Genomic DNA, 13081 nt, shown 5'->3' with positions numbered 1-13081 from the left:
GTTAAGTATTTTGAGAGTTATGAAGCTTGAATGTTGGTGGGCCACTTTAATCCATCAACGCAAATATTTCCGTTCTCTTGCATTTTACTAGAAAATGTTTCAGACAAAAGTTGTATTGTTCAAAGGGGGCCAACCATTGATGACCTTGAACTTGACCTCGATTTTCAAAGTCATTTTAAAATTAACAAGTATTTTTTCATTGGAAACCCCTATTTTTGATCCCGGATTTGGAAAGAGCACAAAATTTTGCGTAAAAAATATGTAACCGTGGTAGGGCCTAAAAGTGGACTATAGGGGACTTTTAGACGAAAACAAGTGATTTTATTTTAGCACTACTTTTAGCATAACCCAGGAACAACGACGTGGACGTAGTAGTGTTCTGTTCCCCTTGGGGTGCTTGATTAACGTGTGTAGTGCTAAATACTTTATCACAAAAAGTAGTGCTAAAATAAAATCACCTGTTTTCGTCTAAAAGTCCCCTATGGTCCACTTTTAGGCCCTAACATTGTTACATATTTTTTATGCAAAATTTTGTGCTCTTTCCAAATCCGGGATCAAAAATACGGGTTTCCAATGAAAAAACACTAGTTAATCTTAAAATGACTTTGAAAATCGACTTCAAGGTCAAGTTCAAGGACATCAACGGTTGGACCCCTTTGAACCATATAACTTTTGTCTGAAACATTTTCTTGTAAAATGCAAGGAAACGTAAGTATTTGCGCGGATGTATTAAAATATCCAACCAAATTTCAAACGTCACAACTCGCAAAATACTTAACGGAAAGACATTTGTTTATAGTGTTTTGGAAACGTCTCGAGATAAGCTACAAGAATACATTATAAAAAATAGGCATTTCTATTTAAAAAATTGAAGGTGGCCTTTATGTGACCTTTAAGCAACTATTCGAGGTCAAATTAATGACACCATCTTATGTACCCCTCGAAACCATACAACTTTTGTCTAAAACATTTTCTTGTAAAATGCAAGGGAAAGTAAATATTTGCGTGGATGCATTAAAATGGGACACCCTGTATAACTCTTTCGTCTTTCACTTTAGCGATTCGATCCATTATGATAAAAGTTAGAAATCTTCTCTGGGCTATCAGAACATAGAGATATTGGAGAAAATCGCAAAAAAAATTTTCCTAAAAAATTTCGAAATTTGCCTGATATAAGTCTTTCCTTTTTCAGTTCAGCGATTCGATACATCATGATAAAAGTTATATCTCTTCTGTGGGCTATCAGAACACAGAGATATGGGAGAAATTCGCAAAAAAACCAATTTTACTAAAAAATTTCGAACTTTGACTGATATAACTTTTTCGTCTTTTACTTTAGCGACTCGATCCATTATGATAAATGTTGTAACTCTTCTCGGGGCTATCAGAACACAGAGATATTGGAGAAATTCGCAAAAAAAATTTTACTCAATAATTTCGAAATTTGCCTAATATAAGTCTTTCCTTTTTTAGTTCAGCGATTCGATACATCATGATAAAAGTTATATCTCTTCTGTGGGCTATCAGAACACAGAGATATTGGAGAAATTCGCAAAAAAACCAATTTTACTAAAAAATTTCGATCATTGACTGATATAACTTTTTCGTCTTTTACTTTAGCGACTCGATCCATTATGATAAATGTTGTAACTCTTCTCGGGGTTATCAGAACATAGAGATATTGGAGAAATTCGCAAAAAAAATTTACTCAAATATTTCGAACTTTGACGGATATAAGTCTTTCGTTTTTCACTTTAGCGACTCGATCGATCATGATAAAAGTTAGAACTATTCTGGGGGCTATCAGAACACAGAGATATTGGAGAAATTCGCAAAAAAACCAATTATACTAAAAAATTTCGAACTTTGACTGATATAACTTTTCGTCTTTTACGTTAGCGACTCGATCCATTATGATTAATGTTATAACTCTTCTCGGGGTTATCAGAGCACAGAGATATTGGTGAAATTCGCAAAAAAAAATTTACTCAAAAATTTTGAAATTTGGCTGATATAAGTCTTTCCTTTTTCAGTTCAGCGATTCGATACATAATGATAAAAGTTATATCTCTTCTGTGGGCTATCAGAACACAGAGATATTGGAAAAATTCGCAAAAAAATCAATTTTACTAAATAATTTCCAGCTTTGACTGATATAACGCTTTCGTCTTTTCTTTAGCGATTCGATCCATTATGATAAATGTTATAACTCTTCTCGGGGCTATCAGAACACAGAGATATTGGAGAAATTCGCAAAAAAAATTTTCCGCAAAATTTTCGATCTTTGACTGATATAACAATTTCGTCTTTCCCTTTAGCGATTCGATCCATTATGATAAAAGTTAGAAATCTTCTCTGGGCTATCAGAAAACGAGATATTGGAGAAAATCGCAAAAAAAATTTTACTCAAAAATTTCGAATTTTGCCTGATATAAGTCTTTCCTTTTCAGTTCAGCGATTCGATACATCATGATAAAAGTTATATCTCTTCTGTGGGCTATCAGAACACAGAGATATTGGAAAAATTCGCAAAAAAATCAATTTTACTAAATAATTTCCAACTTTGACTGATATAACGCTTTCGTCTTTTCTTTAGCGATTCGATCCATAATGACAAATGTTATAACTCTTCTCGGGGCTATCAGTACACAGATATTGGAGAAATTCGCAAAAAAAATTTTACTCAAAAATTTCGAAATTTGCCTGATATAAGTCTTTCCTTTTTCAGTTCAGCGATTCGATACATCATGATAAAAGTTATATCTCTTCTGTGGGCTATCAGAACACAGAGATATTGCAGAAATTCGCAAAAAAATCAATTTTACTAAAAAATTTCCAACTTTGACTGATATAACGCTTTCGTCTTTTCTTTAGCGATTCGATCCATTATGATAAATGTTTTAACTCTTCTCGGGGCTATCAGAACACAGAGATATTGGAGAAATTCGCAAAAAAAATTTTACTCAAAAATTTCGAAATTTGCCTGATATAAGTCTTTCCTTTTACTGTTCAGCGATTCGATACATCATGATAAAAGTTATATCTCTTCTGTTTGCTATCAGAACACATAGATATTGGAGAAATTCGCAAAAAAACCAATTTTACTAAAAAATTTCGAACTTTGACTGATGTAACTTTTTCGTCTTTTACTTTAGCGACTCGATCCATTATGATAAATGTTGTAACTCTTCTCGGGGTTATCAGAACACAGAGATATTGTAGAAATTCGCAAAAAAAAATTTACTCAAATATTTCGAACTTTGACGGATATAAGTCTTTCGTTTTTCACTTTAGCGACTCGATCGATCATGATAAAAGTTAGAACTATTCTGGGGGCTATCAGAACACAGAGATATTGGAGAAATTCGCGAAAAAAATTTTACTCAAAAATTTCGAACTTTGATACAGGGTGTCCCATTTTAATACCTCCACGCAAATATTTCCGTTCCCTCGCATTTTACAAGAAAATATTTAAGACAAAAGTTGTATGGTTTCGAGGGGGACATAAGATGGTGTCATTAATTTGACCTCGAATAGTTGCTTAAAGGTCACTTGAAGGTCGAATACAATTTTTTTAATGGACCTCCTTATTTTTTATGGCATATTCTTGTAGCTTATCTCGAGACGTTTCCAAAACACTATAAATAAATGTCTTTCCGTTAAGTATTTTGAGAGTTATGAAGCTTGAATGTTGGTGGGCCACTTTAATCCATCAACGCAAATATTTCCGTTCTCTTGCATTTTACTAGAAAATGTTTCAGACAAAAGTTGTATTGTTCAAAGGGGGCCAACCATTGATGACCTTGAACTTGACCTCGATTTTCAAAGTCATTTTAAAATTAACAAGTATTTTTTCATTGGAAACCCCTATTTTTGATCCCGGATTTGGAAAGAGCACAAAATTTTGCGTAAAAAATATGTAACCGTGGTAGGGCCTAAAAGTGGACTATAGGGGACTTTTAGACGAAAACAAGTGATTTTATTTTAGCACTACTTTTAGCATAACCCAGGAACAACGACGTGGACGTAGTAGTGTTCTGTTCCCCTTGGGGTGCTTGATTAACGTGTGTAGTGCTAAATACTTTATCACAAAAAGTAGTGCTAAAATAAAATCACCTGTTTTCGTCTAAAAGTCCCCTATGGTCCACTTTTAGGCCCTAACATTGTTACATATTTTTTATGCAAAATTTTGTGCTCTTTCCAAATCCGGGATCAAAAATACGGGTTTCCAATGAAAAAACACTAGTTAATCTTAAAATGACTTTGAAAATCGACTTCAAGGTCAAGTTCAAGGACATCAACGGTTGGACCCCTTTGAACCATATAACTTTTGTCTGAAACATTTTCTTGTAAAATGCAAGGAAACGTAAGTATTTGCGCGGATGTATTAAAATATCCAACCAAATTTCAAACGTCACAACTCGCAAAATACTTAACGGAAAGACATTTGTTTATAGTGTTTTGGAAACGTCTCGAGATAAGCTACAAGAATACATTATAAAAAATAGGCATTTCTATTTAAAAAATTGAAGGTGGCCTTTATGTGACCTTTAAGCAACTATTCGAGGTCAAATTAATGACACCATCTTATGTACCCCTCGAAACCATACAACTTTTGTCTAAAACATTTTCTTGTAAAATGCAAGGGAAAGTAAATATTTGCGTGGATGCATTAAAATGGGACACCCTGTATAACTCTTTCGTCTTTCACTTTAGCGATTCGATCCATTATGATAAAAGTTAGAAATCTTCTCTGGGCTATCAGAACATAGAGATATTGGAGAAAATCGCAAAAAAAATTTTCCTAAAAAATTTCGAAATTTGCCTGATATAAGTCTTTCCTTTTTCAGTTCAGCGATTCGATACATCATGATAAAAGTTATATCTCTTCTGTGGGCTATCAGAACACAGAGATATGGGAGAAATTCGCAAAAAAACCAATTTTACTAAAAAATTTCGAACTTTGACTGATATAACTTTTTCGTCTTTTACTTTAGCGACTCGATCCATTATGATAAATGTTGTAACTCTTCTCGGGGCTATCAGAACACAGAGATATTGGAGAAATTCGCAAAAAAAATTTTACTCAATAATTTCGAAATTTGCCTAATATAAGTCTTTCCTTTTTTAGTTCAGCGATTCGATACATCATGATAAAAGTTATATCTCTTCTGTGGGCTATCAGAACACAGAGATATTGGAGAAATTCGCAAAAAAACCAATTTTACTAAAAAATTTCGATCATTGACTGATATAACTTTTTCGTCTTTTACTTTAGCGACTCGATCCATTATGATAAATGTTGTAACTCTTCTCGGGGTTATCAGAACATAGAGATATTGGAGAAATTCGCAAAAAAAATTTACTCAAATATTTCGAACTTTGACGGATATAAGTCTTTCGTTTTTCACTTTAGCGACTCGATCGATCATGATAAAAGTTAGAACTATTCTGGGGGCTATCAGAACACAGAGATATTGGAGAAATTCGCAAAAAAACCAATTATACTAAAAAATTTCGAACTTTGACTGATATAACTTTTCGTCTTTTACGTTAGCGACTCGATCCATTATGATAAATGTTATAACTCTTCTCGAGGTTATCAGAGCACAGAGATATTGGAGAAATTCGCAAAAAAAATTTACTCAAAAATTTTGAAATTTGGCTGATATAAGTCTTTCCTTTTTCAGTTCAGCGATTCGATACATCATGATAAAAGTTATATCTCTTCTGTGGGCTATCAGAACACAGAGATATTGGAAAAATTCGCAAAAAAATCAATTTTTCTAAATAATTTCCAACTTTGACTGATATAACGCTTTCGTCTTTTCTTTAGCGATTCGATCCATTATGATAAATGTTATAACTCTTCTCGGGGCTATCAGAACACAGAGATATTGGAGAAATTCGCAAAAAAAATTTTCCGCAAAATTTTCGATCTTTGACTGATATAACAATTTCGTCTTTCCCTTTAGCGATTCGATCCATTATGATAAAAGTTAGAAATCTTCTCTGGGCTATCAGAACACAGAGATATTGGAGAAAATCGCAAAAAAAATTTTACTCAAAAATTTCGAATTTTGCCTGATATAAGTCTTTCCTTTTTCAGTTCAGCGATTCGATACATCATGATAAAAGTTATATCTCTTCTGTGGGCTATCAGAACACAGGGATATTGGACAAATTCGCAAAAAAATCAATTTTACTAAAAAATTTCCAACTTTGACTGATATAACGCTTTCGTCTTTTCTTTAGCGATTCGATCCATTATGACAAATGTTATAACTCTTCTCGGGGCTATCAGTACACAGATATTGGAGAAATTCACAATAAAAATTTTACTCAGAAATTTCGAAATTTGCCTGATATAAGTCTTTCCTTTTTCAGTTCAGCGATTCGATACATCATGATAAAAGTTATATCTCTTCTGTGGGCTATCAGAACACAGAGATATTGGAGAAATTCGCAAAAAAATCAATTTTACTAAAAAATTTCCAACTTTGACTGATATAACGCTTTCTTCTTTTCTTTAGCGATTCGATCCATTATGATAAATGTTTTAACTCTTCTCGGGGCTATCAGAACACAGAGATATTGGAGAAATTCGCAAAAAAAATTTTACTCAAAAATTTCGAAATTTGCCTGATATAAGTCTTTCCTTTTACTGTTCAGCGATTCGATACATCATGATAAAAGTTATATCTCTTCTGTGGGCTATCAGAACACATAGATATTGGAGAAATTTGCAAAAAAACCAATTTTACTAAAATATTTCGAACTTTGACTGATGTAACTTTTTCGTCTTTTACTTTAGCGACTCGATCCATTATGATAAATGTTGTAACTCTTCTCGGGGTTATCAGAACACAGAGATATTGTAGAAATTCGCAAAAAAAAATTTACTAAAATATTTCGAACTTTGACGGATATAAGTCTTTCGTTTTTCACTTTAGCGACTCGATCGATCATGATAAAAGTTAGAACTATTCTGGGGGCTATCAGAACACAGAGATATTGGAGAAATTCGCGAAAAAAATTTTACTCAAAAATTTCGAACTTTGATACAGGGTGTCCCATTTTAATACCTCCACGCAAATATTTCCGTTCCCTCGCATTTTACAAGAAAATATTTAAGACAAAAGTTGTATGGTTTCGTGGGGGACATAAGATGGTGTCATTAATTTGACCTCGAATAGTTGCTTAAAGGTCACTTGAAGGTCGAATACAATTTTTTTAATGGACCTCCCTATTTTTTATGGCATATTCTTGTAGCTTATCTCGAGACGTTTCCAAGACACTATAAATAAATGTCTTTCCGTTAAGTATTTTGAGAGTTATGAAGCTTGAATGTTGGTGGGCCACTTTAATCCATCTACGCAAATATTTCCGTTCTCTTGCATTTTACTAGAAAATGTTTCAGACAAAAGTTGTATTGTTCAAAGGGGGCCAACCATTGATGACCTTGAACTTGACCTTGAAGTCGATTTTCAAAGTCATTTTAAGATTAACAAGTATTTTTTCATTGGAAACCCCTATTTTTGATCCCGGATTTGGAAAGAGCACAAAATTTTGCGTAAAAAATATGTAACCGTGGTAGGGCCTAAAAGTGGACTATAGGGGACTTTTAGACGAAAACAAGTGATTTTATTTTAGCACTACTTTTAGCATAACCCAGGAACAACGACGTGGACGTAGTAGTTTTCTGTCCCCCTTGGGGTGCTTGATTAACGTGTGTAGTGCTAAATACTTTATCACAAAAAGTAGTGCTAAAATAAAATCACCTGTTTTCGTCTAAAAGTCCCCTATGGTCCACTTTTAGGCCCTAACATTGTTACATATTTTTTATGCAAAATTTTGTGCTCTTTCCAAATCCGGGATCAAAAATACGGGTTTCCATTGAAAAAACACTAGTTAATCTTAAAATGAATTTGAAAATCGACTTCAAGGTCAAGTTCAAGTTCATCAACGGTTGGACCCCTTTGAACCATATAACTTTTGTCTGAAACATTTTCTTGTAAAATGCAAGGGAACGGAAGTATTTGCGCGGATGTATTAATATAACCAACCAAACTTCAAACGTCACAACTCGCACAATACTTAACGGAAAGACATTTGTTTATAGTGTTTTGGAAACGTTTCGAGATAATCTACAAGAATACGCTATAAAAAATAGGCATTTCTATTTAAAAAATTGAAGGTGGCTTTTATGTGACCTTTAAGCAACTATTCGAGGTCAAATTAATGACACCATCTTATGTACCCCTCGAAACCATACAACTTTTGTCTAAAACATTTTCTTGTAAAATGCAAGGGAAAGTAAATATTTGCGTGGATGCATCAAAATGGGACACCCTGTATAACTCTTTCGTCTTTCACTTTAGCGATTCGATCCATTATGATAAAAGTTAGAAATCTTCTCTGGGCTATCAGAACACAGAGATATTGGAGAAAATCGCAAAAAAAATTTTCCTAAAAAATTTCGAAATTGGCCTGATATAAGTCTTTCCTTTTTCAGTTCAGCGATTCGATACATCATGATAAAAGTTATTATCTCTTCTGTGGGCTATCAGAACACAGAGATATTGGAGAAATTCGCAAAAAAACCAATTTTAATAAAAAATTTCGAACTTTGACTGATATAACTTTTTCGTCTTTTACTTTAGCGATTCGATCCATTATGATAAGAGTTATAACTCTTCTAGGGGCTATCAGAACACAGAGATATTGGAGAAATTCGCAAAAAAAATTTTACTCAAAAATTTCGAAATTTGCCTGATATAAGTCTTTACTTTTTCAGTTCAGCGATTCGATACATCATGATAAAAGTTATATCTCTTCTGTGGGCTAACAGAACACATAGATATGGGAGAAATTCGCAAAAAAACCAATTTTACTAAAAAATTTCGAACATTGACTTATATAACTTTTTCGTCTTTTACTTTAGCGACTCGATCCATTATGATAAATGTTGTAACTCTTCTCGGGGCTATCAGAACACAGAGATATTGGAGAAATTCGCAAAAAAAATTTTACTCAAAAATTTCGAAATTTGCCTAATATAAGTCTTTCCTTTTTTAGTTCAGCGATTCGATACATTATGATAAAAGTTATATCTCTTCTGTGGGCTATCAGAACACAGAGATATTGGAGAAATTCGCAAAAAAACCAATTTTACTAAAAAATTTCGATCATTGACTGATATAACTTTTTCGTCTTTTACTTTAGCGACTCGATCCATTATTATGAATGTTATAACTCTTCTCGTGGTTATCAGAACACAGAGATATTGGAGAAATTCGCAAAAAAAAATTTACTCAAAAATTTTGAAATTTGCCTGATATAAGTCTTTCCTTTTTCTGTTCAGCGATTCGATACATCATGATAAAAGTTATATCTCTTCTGTGGGCTATCAGAACACAGAGATATTGGAGAAATTCGCAAAAAAATCAATGTTACTAAAAAATTTCCAACTTTGACTGATATAACGCTTTCGTCTTTTCTTTATCGATTCGATCCATTATGATAAATGTTTTAACTCTTCTCGGGGCTATCAGAACACAGAGATATTGGAGAAATACGCAAAAAAAATTTTACTCAAAAATTTCGAAATTTGCCTGATATAAGTCTTTCCTTTTACTGTTCAGCGATTCGATACATCATGATAAAAGTTATATCTCTTCTGTGGGCTATCAGAACACATAGATATTGGAGAAATTCGCAAAAAAACCAATTTTACTAAAAAATTTCGAACTTTGACTGATGTAACTTTTTCGTCTTTTACTTTAGCGACTCGATCCATTATGATAAATGTTGTAACTCTTCTCGGGGGTTTCAGAACACAGAGATATTGTAGAAATTCGCAAAAAAAAATTTACTCAAATATTTCGAACTTTGACGGATATAAGTCTTTCGTTTTTCACTTTAGCGACTCGATCGATCATGATAAAAGTTAGAACTATTCTGGGGGCTATCAGAACACAGAGATATTGGAGAAATTCGCGAAAAAAATTTTACTTAAAAATTTCGAATTTTGATACAGGGTGTCCCATTTTAATACCTCCACGCAAATATTTCCGTTCCCTCGCATTTTACAAGAAAATATTTAAGACAAAAGTTGTATAGTTTCGAGGGGGACATAAGATGATGTCATTAATTTGACCTCGAATAGTTGCTTAAAGGTCACTTGAAGGTCGAATACCATTTTTTAAATGGACCTCCCAATTTTTTATGGCATATTCTTGTAGCTTATCTTGAGACGTTTCCAAAACACTATAAAGAAATGTCTTTCCGTTAAGTATTTTGAGAGTTATGAAGCTTGAATGTTGGTGGGCCACTTTAATCCATCTACGCAAATATTTCCGTTCTCTTGCATTTTACTAGAAAATGTTTCAGACAAAAGTTGTATTGTTCAAAGGGGGCCAACCATTGATGACCTTGAACTTGACCTTGAAGTCGATTTTCAAAGTCATTTTAAGATTAACAAGTATTTTTTCATTGGAAACCCCTATTTTTGATCCCGGATTTGGAAAGAGCACAAAATTTTGCGTAAAAAATATGTAACCGTGGTAGGGCCTAAAAGTGGACTATAGGGGACTTTTAGACGAAAACAAGTGATTTTATTTTAGCACTACTTTTAGCATAACCCAGGAACAACGACGTGGACGTAGTAGTTTTCTGTTCCCCTTGGGGTGCTTGATTAACGTGTGTAGTGCTAAATACTTTATCACAAAAAGTAGTGCTAAAATAAAATCACCTGTTTTCGTCTAAAAGTCCCCTATGGTCCACTTTTAGGCCCTAACATTGTTACATATCTTTTATGCAAAATTTTGTGCTCTTTCCAAATCCGGGATCAAAAATACGGGTTTCCATTGAAAAAACACTAGTTAATCTTAAAATGACTTTGAAAATCGACTTCAAGGTCAAGTTCAAGGTCATCAACGGTTGGACCCCTTTGAACCATATAACTTTTGTCTGAAACATTTTCTTGTAAAATGCAAGGGAACGGAAGTATTTGCGCGGATGTATTAATATAACCAACCAAATTTCAAACGTCACAACTCGCAAAATACTTAACGGAAAGACATTTGTTTATAGTGTTTTGGAAACGTCTCGAGATAATCTACAAGAATACGCTATAAAAAATAGGCATTTCTATTTAAAAAATTGAAGGTGGCTTTTATGTGACCTTTAAGCAACTATTCGAGGTCAAATTAATGACACCATCTTATGTACCCCTCGAAACCATACAACTTTTGTCTAAAACATTTTCTTGTAAAATGCAAGGGAAAGTAAATATTTGCATGGATGCATCAAAATGGGACACTCTGTATAACTCTTTCGTCTTTCACTTTAGCTATTCGATCCATTATGATAAAAGTTAGAAATCTTCTCTGGGCTATCAGAACACAGAGATATTGGAGAAAATCGCAAAAAAAATTTTCCTAAAAAATTTCGAAATTTGCCTGATATAAGTCTTTCCTTTTTCAGTTCAGCGATTCGATACATCATGATAAAAGTTATTATCTCTTCTGTGGGCTATCAGAACACAGAGATATTGGAGAAATTCGCAAAAAAACCAATTTTAATAAAAAATTTCGAACTTTGACTGATATAACTTTTTCGTCTTTTACTTTAGCGATTCGATCCATTATGATAAGAGTTATAACTCTTCTAGGGGCTATCAGAACACAGAGATATTGGAGAAATTCGCAAAAAAAATTTTACTCAAAAATTTCGAAATTTGCCTGATATAAGTCTTTACTTTTTCAGTTCAGCGATTCGATACATCATGATAAAAGTTATATCTCTTCTGTGAGCTATGAGAACACATAGATATTGGAGAAATTCGCAAAAAAACCAATTTTACTAAAAAATTTCGAACTTTGACTGATATAACTTTTTCGTCTTTTACTTTAGCGACTCGATCCATTATGATAAATGTTATAACTCTTCTTGGGGTTATCAGAACACAGAGATATTGGAGAAATTCGCAAAAAAAAATTTACTCAAAAATTTTGAAATTTGCCTGATATAAGTCTTTCCTTTTTCAGTTCAGCGATTCGATACATCATGATAAAAGTTATATCTCTTCTGTGGGCTATCAGAACACAGAGATATTGGAGAAATTCGCAAAAAAACCAATTTTACTAAAAAATTTCGAACTTTGACTGATATAACTTTTTCGTCTTTTACTTTAGCGATTCGATCCATTATGATAAAAGTTATAACTCTTCTAGGGGCTATCAGAACACAGAGATATTGGAGAAATTCGCAAAAAAAATTTTCCGCAAAATTTTCGAACTTTGACTGATATAACTATTTCGTCTTTCACTTTAGCAGTTCGATCCATTATGATAAAAGTTAGAAATCTTCTCTGGGCTATCAGAACACAGAGAAATTGGAGAAAATCGCAAAAAAATTTTACTCAAAAATTTCGAAATTTGCCTGATATAAGTCTTTCCTTTTTTAGTTCAGCGATTCGATACATCATGATAAAAGTTATATCTCTTCTGTGGGCTATCAGAACACAGAGATATTGGAGAAATTCGCAAAAAAACCAATTTTAATAAAAAATTTCGACCTTTGACTGATATAACTTTTCGTCTTTTACTTTAGCGATTCGATCCATTATGATAAAAGTTATAACTCTTCTAGGGGCTATCAGAACACAGAGATATTGGAGAAATTCGTAAAAAAAATTTATTCAAACATTTCGAAATTTGCCTGATATAAGTCTTTACTTTTTCAGTTCAGCGATTCGATATATCATGATAAAAGTTATATCTCTTCTGTGGGCTATCAGAACACAGGGATATTGGACAAATTCGCAAAAAAATCAATTTTACTAAAAAATTTCCAACTCTGACTGATATAACTCTTTCGTCTTTTCTTTAGCGATTCGATCCATTATGATAAATGTTATAACTCTTCTCGAGGCTATCAGAACACAGAGATATTGGAGAAATTCGCAAAAAAAATTTACTCAAAAATTTCGAAATTTGCCTGATATAAGTCTTTCCTTTTTCAGTTCAGCGATTCGATACATCATGATAAAAGTTATATCTCTTCTGTGGGCTATCAG

This window comes from Solenopsis invicta, chromosome 5, assembly GCF_016802725.1.
Source record: "Solenopsis invicta isolate M01_SB chromosome 5, UNIL_Sinv_3.0, whole genome shotgun sequence".
NCBI lineage: Eukaryota > Metazoa > Arthropoda > Insecta > Hymenoptera > Formicidae > Solenopsis > Solenopsis invicta.
This window is presented reverse-complemented; position numbering follows the sequence as displayed.